Here is a 16,851-nt window from a genome sequence, read left to right as displayed (position 1 = left end):
AGTTGGTTTTCCTGCGGAAATCCAATCAGATCAGGGCACAGTGTTTACCAGCGCTTTGACGACAACTTTTCTCCAAAGGTGTGGGGTAAAGCTGTTACACAGCTCAGTGTACCGCCCACAGTCGAATTCCCTTGAGAAGCTCCACTCCGTCATGAAGCGCGTGTTGAGAGCATTGTGGTTTGAACATCAAACTGACTGGGAGCTGTGTCTGCCTGGGGGGATGTTTGCATTACGGACCGCGCCGCATGCGGCTACGGGGTTTTCGCCAGCTGAGCTGGTGTACGGTCGCTCGCTGCGATCTCCGCTTCGCATGCTTCGAGATGGATCACTGCCCTCTCCAATGGCTGCAGAACATCTCTTCCACAAATGGCCGCCTCCTGCGCTGGAGCCTCGCTTTGCAACAATATTCCTTTGAGGTGCGTTACAAAAAAGGGAGTCTCAACGGTAACGCCGATGGCTTAAGTCGAAGCCCCTAACGTAGGAATAAGCCTCAAAGTTGTGTAACTGATGTTTTTCTTCATGAGGCAGGATTTTTAACATATTGCTTTTGTTTAGTGTTTCAAAGTGATGACGTGCTTTCTAGTGCAATTTTCCAATTTGTGGACGCGTTCTGAGTGCTGCTAGACTACTGTAAGGAACTAGGCAGTAGTATAAAAGGGGAAAGAGCCTGGCATGGCTTAGTGAGGGTTGTTTCGTGCTTGCTGACTGAGCGGTTGAGTTTCAGCGTAGTTCTAATGCTTGCTGGGAACGAGAGAAAAATGGCAACTCTCCCAAAGTCACTTTGCAGTGTCATGTGTGGACCTGAACGTGAGAACGAGGCCTTCTCGGTGCGCTGCGCTCAAGAAACGCCGAGGGACGATCGACTTCGGTTATGAGCATCATCGAGCGACATCCCTCCGGACAGCGGATGCAGTCCCCTGACCATCGGGATCTCCTCCCCCGGCGGGGCGGTCTGTTACGCTTCGCCTACGACGCGCGGTATAGCCGGCGCGGATGCAACGGACGCCGGGGCTTCGTTCAAAGCGGCGGACATTTTGGCCCGTTCGGAGCTGCCGCAACGCATCCCCGCCAGGCGCGTCCAGGCATGTTTCAGTGCCACGTGTCTTCGTGTGTGCGTGTGTGTGTGCGTGCCCACGCTTGTCAAAGCGCGGCAGCCGGGGAGAGGAGCTCCCCAAGTGTGAAGCGAGGAGGTCTGACCGGCTCCGGCCCGGCTGATGCGTCACTACACTCGTCTCAACATGCCTCTCAGCTTGTCCGTGCCCCGCTGTCACGTGGTCTCGTCCCGTGACGTTCCCTCTTGCCCTCAACTCCGAGAGTATAAGAGCAGCTGCCCCCGGACGCCAGGAGGGAGGCTCCGAATTCTTCTGTCGAGCAACGTGCTCTCCCGTCTCTCCACTTCGGTCGACCTGACCGGCCGCTCTTTTGCGATGCTAGAATAAACAAGTTGTTCTGTTAGCAGTCGACTCATGCTTTGCCGGGACCTTCGGATGCTTCCAGTTTTGCCCCAGGCCGCCAGGCCAAAGCTACCCTTGGGGCTTGCGACCCAGTTGCAACAACTCGTGCCAGCGGTCCGATTGCAACAATGGGCGTCAGCACTGAGATTCCAACAACGCGGCGGCAGGGTTGGAGTGCTCGCTCGCGTGCTCTAGTCTGGCTGCGCTACGTGGTCCGGACCAGCTTTGTCCTGCAGCGATCCGGATTGCGCGTTTTTAAGCACTATCAATAGCCAAATGCAAAGCACGTCTAGCCAGGAGCTGCCGGAATTGAGCGCGCTTGGGCGCGGCAGGCATAGTGTAGGCACAAGTGGTCTACGCTTACGTTTAGCGTGGTTCGAGACTAGTCGATCGCTCAAGACTAATCTAAATAAATAACAAATTTGGTCAAAGCTTCGTTCCTACGTAGGCGGGCGTGGCTGAGCGTAAGCTGACGATAGTGGGCTTCATCTGGAAGTGCCTCATTGTTACAGAAATTCGAACAGCAGACTTTGGCTACATCAATTATTATACACAGTAACAGAAGGAATATGCACGTTGATCGACAAACGCTTCTCCGTTGATGTCAGCTATCAGCCTGTGGCCCGCTGACGTCAGATGCAGCTGACGCTGAATCTGCCCGCTGACGTCAAGGGTTTTCCGCCGCCAACTCCGAAACGGGCGAAGAGAAGACCTCTTGTTTGAAAAGAGAGCGTTGGAGAAAAAGGTAGCTCCGCGCTCCGGGATCTGAGCAAGCGTAGCTTCTTGCCTTGCTGCGACAGTTGTGTCATAGTGGAGGCTTAATTGTGCTCCTTGGACGAGAAGTCGTTCGAGGCGATGACAGACGGCATGCCATCACTTACGCCGAGCACGCCTCTTTGTGCTGCGTCCCGCGTGGACATAGTGTAAGGCTTGCCATGTAGACATGAAGATGGTCCGTTCCTGTTTGTCCAGCAGCGAGCCAATGGACTCCGATAACGACTACGCCGTCGTGCAGGGCAATCTGCCGAAGAGAAAATACCGCAAGACGACCAAAGACGTAAATGACCAGGGCTCCAACGGACCGCCTACTCCCGCCTAAAGGATTGCCTTTCTGCCTCTCGACGTCTCGAAGAATTTAAATTCTCTACACAGACTGATTCTTAACACCCACTTTGGTAATGTGGCTCTGAAAGGAATTAATGAAGTGCGTTTCCGCAGCAAGAAAAACGTAGCCACAGTGGAAGTAACGACGCAGGCCGCCCTAGAAAAAAATTGAAAACCGTGCGCATACTAGGACAATAGAAGTCCGGTCGTTCATCGTGCACGGTGGTCGCACTAGGGCAGGTGTTATTTCTGATGTCGTGATTGACATCAGCGACGGAGAGCTGCAAAGGCTTCTGTCTTCAACAGTGAAGGTTATCGATATTCACCGCTTCGGTCGCTCGACGAGCGTCAAGCTTCTTTTCGAGGGAGACACGCTACCTGATCATGTCAAGGTGGGATACGTGAAACACCCGGTGCGTCCTTATGTGCCCCGACCACTTCAATGTCACAAGTGCCTAAAGCTAGGCCATGTCAGCGCTGTATGTACAGGCCAGACGGCATGCCTCCGCTGTGCCGGCAGCCATGTCGTATCTTCAGGCACAATAAAAGAAATAAAATGCTCGAATTGCGATAAAACCCACGAGGCCAATTCCAAGGATTGTCCTAAACAGAAAAAGGAGATCAAAATACTGAATCAAATGAGCAAGACAAGTATGTCCCACAAGCTGCATGTCCAAACGAGAGCTCCCGTGCTCCAGTTCTGCAGGCCCAGCAGAAGGTAGTTGAATCGGTCGCGATGAGTCTTTCCAAATCATTACTTCAAGCCAGCCGCGCAAGCCTAGAATCGAATGTATGGCCACGCTTGCCGCCACGCACACTGGCCTTAGACTGTCAGCGCGAGCAAGGACAGTGCACTCAGATATCACCATCGTACTCGGTCATCAAAGTAATGCTGCGACAAATAATCGACGCCCTGCAGCTGCTACTGTCCGGTTTAAATACACCACTGTCGCTAACAGCGGCAAAAATCATGAAAGCTGTAGACAGCCTCCTAGCTACGCTGCAGTAACTTCTACCTCTGCCCGCGAAGATGACTGTGCTGTGCTGTGAAGTGTACACGTACGCGTTGCATAAACCGTATGCTGTGCAGCCCTCGTATTCACCACACCACCTAACTCCTTCCTCTTCACATCTTATCTCTGTTACTCCCCTTCCCCAGCGTGGAGTAGCAGGCTAGAGGCACTTCACTCAGGCCGACCTCTCCTTCTTTGTACCATTAAATATTATCTCACTACTCCGTGCTCCGCTTGGGGAACTACACGTACCGCTTACGAGTGCAAAATTTGGCTGGGATGTTCGCAGTACATAGCGCATACGCTGTCCGAGGAATCTACATTTTTTTCACCAAGCGCGAAAGGTGGCTCCAGGGCCACTTTTACTACAAAAAAAAGAAAAAAAAACAGAAATGACACCTTTGCGGAAGGATTGATAGCGATAGCAAGGTTTGGCGTAGCGCTTGAACTTCTCGGGCGGTGTTCTGACTATACGCGGTTGCGACATATTGGCGCGAAGCAGCAAGCAATTGGCAACTGCTGCTGGGCATAAGGAACAGCGCATCGGGAGCAAGCAGGCATCTCGCAACGCTCGCGTGAAGAGCGCCGCCAGCACTATGAAGGATACCAGCGAGAAACCACCGGCGTTAGTTAGCGCCAACGTTCTTAGACTTACTTCAGTTTCACATCGCCGCTCAGGAAGGGGCCGAAGTGGTGGTCACGCGAACTAGTGGCACTGCGATCGCGTCTTTCGTCACTTCTGCCACTTCTGGCTTCGCTTCTGCTTTCATTTCTGTTTTCATTTCGGTGGTGCTGCTTTGTCTGTCGCTACTGTGGTCATGTTCTTGGTGTCATGTGATGTGCGGCGGTTTCTTCTGGTGAAACTTTTCGCGCAGACGCGTTTCGGCGTCTCATGACAGGAAGAATTAAGTTAACTGATTTCACGTACCCCTAATGTCGTGGTGTTGGCTTAGTGGAAAAGATACAGATTGGTTTATGGCTGCTCTTCTTGCAATCAACATAATAAATGATTCGATGAGACAGATTGATTTTACTTACATTGATTGCCTCCAGCTTTTGGTGAATGAAAAAAAAATCCAATAGAGGTATTCGATTAGTCGAAACTACGAAATATTGATTGCTTCGATCCAGCTCATGGCACTCAAAGGAATAGCAAAATGCGAAAGACAGAGTTCAACACCTATCTGGATTGTCGTCAGTCCTGGCTCAATGAAATAGACCAAATATAGATTACGGCATTATATCATGCATTACACGTACTTAACGAAATGATTGAATTCGAAAAGCAAGTCGATCTCACAGACGTGACAGGACGTCGGTATTGGCTTGCCGTAACAATCCAGTGAAGATTGATTAGTTACGTCGCTTCTTTTAGATAACGGGAAATAACAGAATTCGAAAGGCATACTTACTTCACCTAACCTAGCATGTAGTAAACACTCGCACAGTCTCATTCTACATAATATACAGGCCGGTTTATTACTGCCCTCGTCCTACCTATGGGAAAGAATAAAAATTTGACAGACTGATTTCATAGAGCCGACAAATTTTCAGCATTGTCTTAGTGAGAAATATAAAATTATTTCCCCACGCATGCCCTCAATATGTTAACGGAACAAATGAATTCAAAAGGTAAAATTTTTGCAATGTCCGTTCTTTTATTGGCTTAATTGAAAATATATTATATAGTCGTTTATTTATAACTGCCCTTGTTGTATAGTAACAGTAACCAATTATTACAAAGATAAAATTATGCACATCCAACGCATTGTTGGAGTCAATGTTATGCGAAACATTTCGCAGGTGCTTGGCTTTCCAGCGTCGTTCCGGATTCTTCATTGAGTTACGAGCTCAACCAACGTGTCTGTGCAAAATGTGACAATTGTGCGGGACGACAGAAGCAAGCAGACAACGACAGCAATATAATATGATGGCGCCGACAGGACGGTTTTGTTTTTACTCCGGCGAAGAAACGTTATACAGCCAGTTTCATTACGACCTGGGGCGATTCCGAAGGCGCTACAATGTAACACAGCCTCTTTGTTAGTGTTATCTGCTACGAGGAAAGGACTGGGGCAATGTGGGCCCATCTTGAATGCGGGAGGAGAGTCAGTATGACAGCGCTTCAAGGCGTTAGCTGTCACGAAGCAAGAATGGAAAAAACTGGAACCTTCCCGTTCGTGACGCGTGGAAAAGACAGTGGTAAGACTGCGGCCGAATGAAAATTGGCGTGCATCAGTTGTCTCAATATAGCTCGCCAGCGTCGGTACGCGAGAAACGTTGGTGCGGCCGTGACCTTGCGATCAGAGCATCGGATGCTGGGCTGGGAGTCGGAGGTTCAATCCCACCGTCGGACACTTCAATTTTATGTCTGTTGAAGAAGCCCGAAAAGAGGCGTGGTAGGGAATGGCAACGAAACAGATACGATACGGACGCCAACTACCAGCTGATTCTTTTTTTTTTATTCCACACGCTTCTATATGCACGTTCTGCTCGCATTGTGAATGTAATCCCCGTGGCATACAAAAGCAACAGACAAGTGGAGAATGGCACGCGCATCTATGCTATGCATAATCAACTTGAACTGAGATAGCCATCTACATAGAGCCATTATTTTTCGTGAATATACAACGACGCCATGCTGACACGATTTTTTTTTTCCTTTACGTTTGATATGACATTTGCTCCGTTAGGCGCCCATGCAGCGTCCGTATATATAGAAGCACAGTGCTTGGCGCGCCTTCCTACGGGAGGTCTAATTGGTATAGTGAGGCAGGAAAATATCAGCGGGGGCACCTTATGTCCTCTTTCGGCTTCTTCATTACTGATTTCATCAGCCAATATTTTATGCTTACAATGCGGCCTTGCGTGCGTTGACCGCGTAGTTGTCGCAGAGTGTTCAGGTGGGCTAGCTCCTGTAAGACTTTAACCGACGCAAGTAGTGAGAACCGTAATGCTACGCACGGCCGTTTGGTTCTTTTTGTTTCCTACGATTCCCACTGAGTTTCTGTTACGTCTCGGAACTGAGCCTGGTAGAATATTTTGGGTTGGGACGCACGGCCGCTTGGTTCTTTTTGTTTCCTACGATTCCCACTGAGTTTCTGTTACGTCTCGGAACTGAGCCTGGTAGAATATTTTGGGTTGGGACGCACGGCCGCTTGGTTCTTTTTGTTTCCTACGATTCCCACTGAGTTTCTGTTACGTCTCGGAACTGAGCCTGGTAGAATATTTTGGGTTGGGACGCACGGCCGCTTGGTTCTTTTTGTTTCCTACGATTCCCACTGAGTTTCTGTTACGTCTCGGAACTGAGCCTGGTAGAATATTTTGGGTTGCCGGACGGCTTTCACAAGACACGCGTCCATCTCCGAACCGGCACCAGCGCGCCTCTCCGAGATGCAGTTTATTAGGTAGATCACGGAGCCGTCAGATTTCTTCACAAAGGTTACCCATTGTTTGGTACTACTCGTCTTATAGATTTGCCAACCAAGTACTTTCGTGGTCCACAGTTTCAGCACCGCGAATTGCTGGCATTTGCATACACGAACAGCTCTAGCATTAGAAATTTACTGCCCAGCATTATATGGCCAGTCAGTAGAAAATTCCATGTGATGCCATAAAATCCCATTCCCAATACAAGGCGAGAATGCGCAGTTTAAGCTCATTGTGTGCGCGGTTGGTAGATGTCAGCCGGAGTGCAGCGACAAACGACCCATTGTCCGCGATCACAATGGGCGAGCCGCGCAAAACATTCTACAGGCTCGTCCGTTTTATCCGTTCCCCAAACCTTATACGTAGAAAGGAGGCGTTAAACCTAGACCAGTAATCTCTAAGCTTATACGTAAAGGGGGAAAGCAAGCAATATGGGACGCCGTGAAAAGAGCCGACCAGTAATGATGGAAGGCGACTAAAGTGACTCAAAGTGAAAGGATGCGCCACTCGTGCATTAATTACGCATGCACGCGCAACCGTTCCTCCTCCGCTGCCTATGCCGGCATTAACTCGTTGGTTATGGAGCGCCGCGCATCGCGCAAACAAATTAAGCGGGACATCCCTCAACGGAAACTGTCAAAGATATGCGTAGCATGATACGGCTTTTGGCATGTTGCGGGATGTACCCCCGGCTACAAAATATTGCGGGTCACGAGATCTGAGAAAAAGCTGAATATCTCCGCAACCTCACAACTCAGTCTCGGATTTGCGTTTCGCGACTCCACTAGAATATGCTAACAACATTTCCCTATACAGTTTTACTAGCGACTACTACAGGCTGCTCGGGGATTAAACGTTTTCGAGATCCCGTGGTCCGTAAGCTTTTGTCACCGGGTGTACATCTTCGGCAATGCAAATATGTGAATCTATCTGCTCGTACTCCTCACGCATACATAAATAAATAACGCACACTACATCAGCGTAAACCCCACACACATCCTTACCACGCGTAACACATTCCGCACCACGCCGACCGCCATGTAGTGATCCGTATATCTTGGACAGTTCCCGTTCGGGGAAGTTGCGCCGCCTCACATCTCTTCGTCATCACGTGACCTCTGACGCTCTCCCTGTGTGACTCCGGCAGATCTCCTCGTTCTTTCGGCAGTTTCGCGTTAACGCCATCTATAAGGAAGGCCGGTGACGGCGCTGTACAATGCCATCCCATTAAAAAATATATGCGTGGCTCTGCTATCGTAAACACCAGAGACCAGTAGAGCTGGGGGAAGGCCAGTAAAGCAGTGCCAAACCACACACTTAGTCTAACTTTTCCTGGGCTTCCCCCAGCTCCGCTGGTGTCTGGTGTTTGCGATAGCAGAGCTACGCATAATTTTTTTTCCGCTGCGAGAAAGAGGATCGCCGAAACGAGCCCGCGGGTTTTTATCGGAGAGCAATGACGACACACCACCTGTGTCCCCTCCGCACCGCTCCTTCTCCCCCACTAGGCTTCACCCACCCTCGCCGTGTCACTATGCTGCGCGATGCTATTTTTATATCTGCTTTCACTCTCTCAGCTCTCTCTCTCTCCCCAGCTCGGCGAACCTGAGAACGTCAAGAGAAACCCAACGGGGTTTTAACAGCTCCACTGTAAAAAAAACAAATGACACTGCCCGTAGCTGCTTCTGTCCTGGATACAGGACGAGTGCAGCTAAGAAATGTTCACGCTTCCAAATGCGAGAAGCGCGGTGCTAAGGCTTACCGTGTATTGGGTCGTCCGGTCTGCAAGACAAGCAAGTGCCGATGTACGTTACGCTTCAAAGGCGCGACATCAACTTATTTATTTCAGAATCACTCATCAAGTGCATATCTGTCTTCAGAAGAAACGTTGGCTATGATTTTTGATGACTGGAATCAGCGATAAGAATATTTTCATTTGGAGAATGCAGCTCCTATAGTGATAGATCTAGTAGGGCCAAACCTCGACTTAACAAAATTTCCAATTTATCGAAGTGTTTCGGAATCCCTAATACATATTCATAGAGTCTAATGTGACAAAAACCTCGAAAGAATTAAATTAACTCAACGTGTCGCTCTATTTAACGAAGGTTTCGCGGGAAATATGCAGATAAAATGGTTTGCAACTGGCAAGAAGTCACACGAAACGCTTTCAACGGGTTCGCTGTCTGCGATTCCTACGTATGCAAGAGAAAAATGTTTTTTTGAAAGCGAGTCTTTTTTCTTTCTTTCATTTTTTTTTGGTGGGGGGGAGGGGCTCCTTCGCCCGTTTTTGTTGTGATCGGTAGTGGTAGCACTATAACTACCTATACTAAGGCGCCGATGTAAAGGGTGCATGCTCTATAGCGCAACTGAGCGGCGGGCGATTTCGTGCATTTGTCAGCGAACGACAACTACTATAGCTGTTTGAGACGCGCGTAGTGTCACGCGATAGCTTTGTGGCATCTGAAGGTACAGATGCCGTGGTGGAGTGCTCAAGAAGGAGAGCCCTGCGGGAAGCTGCTCCGGCGACTGGAGAGGAGGTTGGCAGGCGCCTTGCACGCTGGATCTCGCGCCACTTGAAATCGCGCCACACCATACGAAGAATCAGTTATATATATATATATATATATATATATATATATATGTGTGTGTGTGTGTGTGTGTGTGTGTGTGTGTGTGTGTGTGTGTGTGTGTGTGTGTGTGTGTGTGTGTGTGTCGTTATTTCAATGAAGCGAATAGCTTTCTAGAAGCGTTCGGCTATTCGCTTATAATCATAATCGATTATTTCTGCAGAATTCTGGACGTGAAACTTCATTCGGTTCCTTTATGTTCGTCCATTGGTTCCGTCGGTGTAACACTGGGCACAATACAATCATGAACGTCTACCAACTAGCCCGTTCGTTGCGTTACTCAAAAACCTTTATAGTGGGTGAATAAAGGTAACTTTTGGATTTGGTAACATCGCTTCGTACACTATAGTGCCATGGCACTATCGGCAGCACGCACACGACATTTCACGTACCTCCAACTGCGACGGGGTTCCTGATCCAGCCGACCCAATTTTTTTCTCTTGAATAATTATCATGCCGTTCGCATGAGTGTTCCCAATATTTCTACTTTTTTTCCATTTAACGAAGTTGCTGACATAACGAATTATTTCTCGGGTTCAATCGATTTCTCTAAACCAAGGTGCAAAACACCAATTTTATGAGTAGTTTTACTTTTTTTTTTGCACAGCACCCTTTGCTCAGTGCCCTTTCTCGCTCATTCAAGCCCGTCCACTGTACGCGTCTGCCACTTTCTTGTACACAAATAATTTTTCGTCGGCTATGGCTATAGAGCAAGACAAAAAGAACCATAGAGAAGAGATTTTGCAGGAACCAAAGAGACGTTATGCAGATACCGATGCAAGCATTAAGCAGCTGCGGTTACAGTCTGAACGCTCCAGTTAATCGCAGAAGTGGCAGTGACCGCGGAGCTCACGGTAGAGCTAACCGCAGGCGTGCATAATCATTATATGGGGTGTATTCAAACGATCGCCACAGGCAGACTTAACAAAGATATCGCGCTGAGATGTTCAACGTTGCCTCGCACTGCCATAAATCTCCGTAATTAATAAATTAGTACGTTACACTTGGGGACGCAAATCCCGCGGCGTGCTGGTGGAGCACGCGAGGAAACATTTAAACAGAGACGCACGAAGGAAAAGAGGCAAGGACAAGGTTTAACGAGTACCTACTTGAAGAGGAAGCTCCTTGTCCTAGGGAAACATTGGTATGTCATAATAACCACAATGGAGCTAACAATAACGTTCCTACACGCCATCATCTCAAAAAAACACTCTTTGAGCGTCTGTTTTTCTTTAGCACGTCAGATGCCCGATTGCGCAAACGCGTCACCTTGACGGGTGTGACCGTCTTGCTGGTCGCTGTAAGTGACAAACCAGTGACTACTATGAAAAATACTAAGAAAGATATTTAAAAAATAACGCGTAAGAAGGACGCTGCCGAGCCCCTTAACGTGCGCTCACTATAGCCTCGCTTCAGCTGGGGCAATTAACGCGCCTGAAAAGAAAGTGCGCGATCCTTTCTTTTCCGTAGCGCTCAAGACTCTGCTGGCAGTTGTTAAAACATACAGGCATAAAATTAGGATTAGGAAAACTCAAATGCGCAAAAATAAAGTATCGCACGAAGCAAACATCAGCGACTGCGCACACAGTGAAGAGAGCCATTTGTCTTCTCTCACGCGAGATTTCTCGCCTATAATCGTTTTTTTTTTCTTATTCTCTGTTTCATCCTCCAAAGAGCACACATTCGCCTTTGTGTTGCTCTGGGACGTTAAGCCACTTGATTTTGAAAGAGCACACATCTTCGACATCTCGTCTCCAAATTACGCTGCTAAGCACGAGGTCGCGGGATCAAATCCCGACCACGGCGACTGCGGTGGCCACGGCGGCCACATTTGTATGGGAGCGAAATGCAAGAACACCTGTGTACGTTGAGTTAGGTCAAAATTAATTCGGAGTCCCTCACTACGGCGTGCCTCACAATCACACCGTGGTTTTGGCACGTAAAACCCCATGGTCTATCTCGTCTCAAAAACTACATTTTCCCGCTTCCTCCTTCAAATTAAAAAGCCTCTAGACTCCTTGTGGCGACGTGTATATTAGCCGCCCTCTAAGAAATATTCTCACGATAGAATTTTTCCAATGGGAGCACTATTACCGCAGCAGTGCGCCTTAGATTTGATTTTACAAAGTCAGAGTAAACCGCAAACGGCTTAGTGAGGCCGCGAAGTCGTAAAGAGCAGCTCCCGTATTCACAAAGAAGTTGTTACACGAGAATTGTTCGTAAGAGCAAACTCCACTTTGCCCTACCTATCACTTCTACATCCCGCACTATGCTGGGATCGGCAGAAAGTATGAAATCAATTTCATTTCTTGTTTCACCATTATAGTGCTTTTCCAAGTCCACTTTCTGTTGCTACGCTTCCTGAAAAATGTGTTCATCATTCTAAGCTTATTCCTTTCTGCGGATTCTACCAGCATCTCTCCTCTAGCGTTCCTAGAATCGACGGCGTAGTTGCCAATTGCTACGTAGGGAGACGCAGACGAAAAGCTACATGCAAGCATATTTACAAGGAAATACGCACACTTGGCCAAGAGGCAACAGCCCGCGCTAGCCTCTAAACGTCGTCGTCGTCTTCACACCGTTCGCCTCTTCGTCATCGCAAATACTGTTCCGTAGCAGTATATATATATATATATATATATATATATATATATATATATATATATATATATATATATATATATATATATATATATATATATATATATATATATATATATATATTACAATATTTCGCCCGAAAGCATAAGGCACCCAACTGGTTAGTTAACTCCTCTACTTGCGCAGCAAGGTGCGTGCTTGAACTGTCAGTTTCGTCAAAGCGCTGCTGTAACTGGGGTTGTGTCGCAACGGGTGCATTAGAACGGTCAACAGTGGATATCACAGGATGGAAAGAATCCATAATCTGGTCTAACATCATCGCTAAGGCCTCGACAGACGTCGTAGTAGGTGAGGCACATAAAATCATGCGTACCTGGTTCGGTAGACGCTGTAAAAAAAGCTCCAGAAGCATTTTTGAGTCCGTTAATGATGGACTGGTTACCAGGAGGTGTGTCATGCGGCGAAGCAGCTCGGTCGGCTTTCTGTCACCAAGTTCGTCCGATGAGAGGAGCTGTTGAATCCATCGCGACTCAGAGTCGGTGGTGCGCCGCGCTAACTCCCGCTTAAGGGTATTGTTCTGGTCATCGGCTGGAGGAGCTAGCAAAATGTCATGTACCAAAGCTGCAGTGGATATTCAGTTAAAAAAGTTAGAATTTGCACACCTCTAATAATGTCGCAAAAGTAAGTCAGCCTGAGTTTTGGTCTGACAGGTTACGTGACCGGCTATACCTGCCAATATATATATATATATATATATATATATATATATATATATATATATATATAAAAACTGTACAGCCCTCTTGGGGCGCACATATACTAGTATTCAAGGCTAGTCCAGACAGTTCAAGGCTCAGCAGCACTATATGCATACAAGTATCCACATGAATCCGGCAGATAATATCTCAAAACAAATAGAGCGGCAGTGTGGTAATGATCATCCCTGGATGTTGCAAATCTGCTGCCATAGCCACGAGTGGTGCCGGCTATGCCAAATAACACTCTCGCGGCAAGCTGTAGTACAAACACACAAATACCTGAGAAAGTGGCCGTAAGGATGGCCGCCACGGTATAACTGGCTGACAGATGTGTTCATCATTCCTCACGACCACGGCATGACCTTCAAAGAAAGGCTAGAGTGTTCGCTTGTTTATGCTATCTCTTGTTTTATACCGACAACGATCTACGAGTACGATAAATCCTTGCTCCTATTTATTGGAGCTACGAGTATCGCAAAAGAAATCGTGAACGTTATCGGAGGCTATATTTATCTGCACTAGTTCTCTGCAAACATAGCGTAAGGTTAAGACAATTATCACTTACAGTGTACAAAAGACTTCTCCCACTTAAGACAATAGCACTGAACTTGTTGACACTTGGCTACATTAACAGTATCAGTGTGTTGCAGCAAAATTTACTTGAAAAAATATTCCTTTAATGTTGATCTCGCAAGTATTTGTTGACACGTAACAAATTTTCAGTGCACTGTTTTCTGTTTTGTTTTTTGAAAAATGTTTGCGTAGGTTCTAACTGCTGTCAGGATTTCTGGCACCATCTACAGCTGAAACTGATTCCAGCTAGAGTCGAGTAAATTAAGCATTAACAGTGTTGCTGATTATATCGGACTTGCCACATTTCTCTATGTGTGTAGTGTTTCAGAAATGACAAATACAGTCTTGTAGAGGCAGACGTTTTTTGTTTCTTGAGGATTCTTTATTCACACCAGAAATTGCACGATAATCACCGATTAACTTTTCATGGACCAAAAATTGGTTATTAACCTTTAGAAAGCAACAACACATTGTGTTTGCAGAATGGAATGCAGTTAATGCTCAGGGCGTTAGCAGGCAGTAGGTGCACTTATAAAAGCAAGATATATGTGGTACCGGCCTTCAGATATCCACCTGCAAAGTTGCAGTAAGATGCATTGCTGTTACATATGGTTTACTATCTTAATTACTTGGAAGGCCTATTAGTTACAGCGTAACAAAACACTAACGTATTTTATGACACACTTTGAGAATAAATATTTAAAAGCCCACAGAAGTCTCAGGATTCCTACCACGTGGATGGGCCTCAAACACTAGCTGGTTTCATTTTCTGCAGTTTCAACATGGGCCGTAAATTTAATGTCGTGCAATTGAGTATACCATTCATTTGAGACAGATCTAAAATTTTCGTTTGGTCATAATTTTTTCAGTGCATTTCGAAGCTGCTTCATCCAAAAAAAGGATTTTCAGTTGACTGAAACATTTTAGCTCCTCAGGGTAAGGCATTAAAGCCTAGCGTTGATGATTATTGTACAGTTCCAATGCTGGAGTAATCAAAACCTGCCCAAATTGGATGCTGCAGTTTCATGTATGTAAACAGTTACCACTACAAGTAGGCACCACTGGCTCGGTAATGTGCCCCCACTCATGATGCCGTATATTTCTTCATTGACTCTCTCTGCTTCTCCACCGCAGAGTCCAGCAATGGCCAGTCGTGCACTCTGGTACATTGTGTTGTCAACATATATGTTCATATAAAAGCCCACTATATTCTGTTTTGCACCATATTTTATTCATTTTTAAATAATTAAAATAAAAATCGTAGTTTCGATGAGTGTAAATTATTGCATGCTTATTGTACGCACAACAATCACACGCATGTTGGCCTATAAGGCTTGACGTCCAAGTATAAAATTGGCGGAGCATCTGTTCTTTGAAGATGATTGGCGACGTTAATGTGATTAGCAATATTTCTTTTGATGTGTGTGTAATTGGTGGCATTTTATTTTATGGACACTCCAGGTGGTTTTCCGCCGTCTGAGTCGGCGACGCCGAGATGTTCCATATAAAGTTCAAGTGCGATAACATCGCCACCGTGGACCGTATGCTGTGGGTGCGAGTGTGAGCGAAAAATGATGGCGGCTTGATCTCGCACGCGCAGGGAGGGGGGCGGAAGGCGCGGAGGAAGCGCGCCGTCTTCTGTCGCGCGCAAGGAAGCTGGTGGAGGGATCGAGGGGGGAGGGGGCTTTCTACTTCGGCGGCGGCGGCATATGGAGCGGCTGAGTGCGGCCGCGCGGGCCCTGTCTTGAAAACCATCTGCAGTGGGTACAGAGTGTAGGCGCGCCGAGGCCTGGTGGCCTCGGGGGGACAGAGTGCGCAGAGTGATGATAGCTTCGTGTGCGCTGACTTCTCGCCACTTAGTTCACGTTGAAGCTAGAGGCAGCACGAAGGACAATTCGCTCGCTGTTGCTGCCGCTCTTCCTCACGCCAGCGTTTTGACAGCGAGTGTCCGTGTTCATCGAGTGAGATGTGTTCATGTTTGCCCGCGCATGAGTGACACCATGCTTGTTAATTTAGTTAGTAAATTAATGTTAATTTACACGTTTTTATGGACGGTATAACTACTCCCATTCATAGGTATAGTTGTCTAATAACTTGTTGTCGCACTCGATGTTTCGCCTTTCGGGAGGAACTGCGCATTTTATTTTCATTCTATTTTTCATTGGAGTACAGCACATACCCAGTGACCCAAGTTTGTGTCAAAGATGTTCATTGAAGAGCAGCACATATCCAGTGTCAAACACCCAGGGACTCAAGTAGCTAGGTCCTCCAACGGTTGGTTTAGAACACGGTTCCATCCGCTACGCAGACCGCGGTGCTCTGCCCATTAAACCATGGGTAAACCCAGTAATCCAAGTTCACGTTAAAAAGGTTAGACACGTACAAACATTCCAACAGGCATGCCGCAAACTGAGTGAAGTTCCCAAAGAATGATATTCACATTAAAATTATTTTGTAGATTGTCTCTAGGCCATTCTCATGACACATGAGCTGCTCATCAACTAGCTAGGTACCTTGCTGCAAAACTGCAAAAACAAAAAGTACTAAACAATTCATGTCGTGCATACGATCGGATTGTACAAGGTGCGGAGACAATAGACAACGGATAAAACTATCGATAACAATCTAGAAACTTCCGATACACTCAGGCGTGTCCTGCGCCGAGCGATAACGTTTAACATTTCTTAGCCGGTGAAAAGCGGTCATCGGAGAAGGATAACAAGTACACGTATTAGTATTTTTAAACACTATGATAACACAAAGTAGGAAAAACTTTGCACTGTTGCACATGCCGCATGAGAGGGAGGTGCCTGCCAATTTATTCAATACAGTGGAATCACGTTGATAGGATCTTCAAGGGAACCGGAAGATATCGTCCGAATATCGTGTTGTCCAAAGGAAGGCTCAAGCAATTTTTGAAAATAGGCGCATTTGGTAACAAACTCAATAGCAAAAGTCCGTGTGGCATCCAGTGATCCTGCTCCGCATGGCACGTTATGCGGAGCAGCATCGCTCGACGCCCCACGAATGACAGCCAACGCACTATTCATCAGCAACTTAGAAATAGCTCTTTAGTTGGCGCTGAACTTAATTTTTTCGTTGTCCGTAAAAAAGTTATTCTGGAAGTTCAAAAAGAAAGAAGCCACCGTTATATCACTAAACGGAGCAGCGGCGCACAGCTAGTCGGTGTGACCGCACTGCCGCAGCGACGTTTTAACGCGATAGCGTTAAGGAGCTCGTGTCGCAGAAAAGCCGGTGTCGTCGGCGTCGGTGTCGGCGTCCGCGGCATTGG

Source organism: Dermacentor albipictus, unplaced genomic scaffold (assembly GCF_038994185.2).
Source record: "Dermacentor albipictus isolate Rhodes 1998 colony unplaced genomic scaffold, USDA_Dalb.pri_finalv2 scaffold_24, whole genome shotgun sequence".
NCBI lineage: Eukaryota > Metazoa > Arthropoda > Arachnida > Ixodida > Ixodidae > Dermacentor > Dermacentor albipictus.
The sequence above is the reverse complement of the archived record's forward strand: the minus strand, read 5'-3'. Positions refer to the sequence as shown.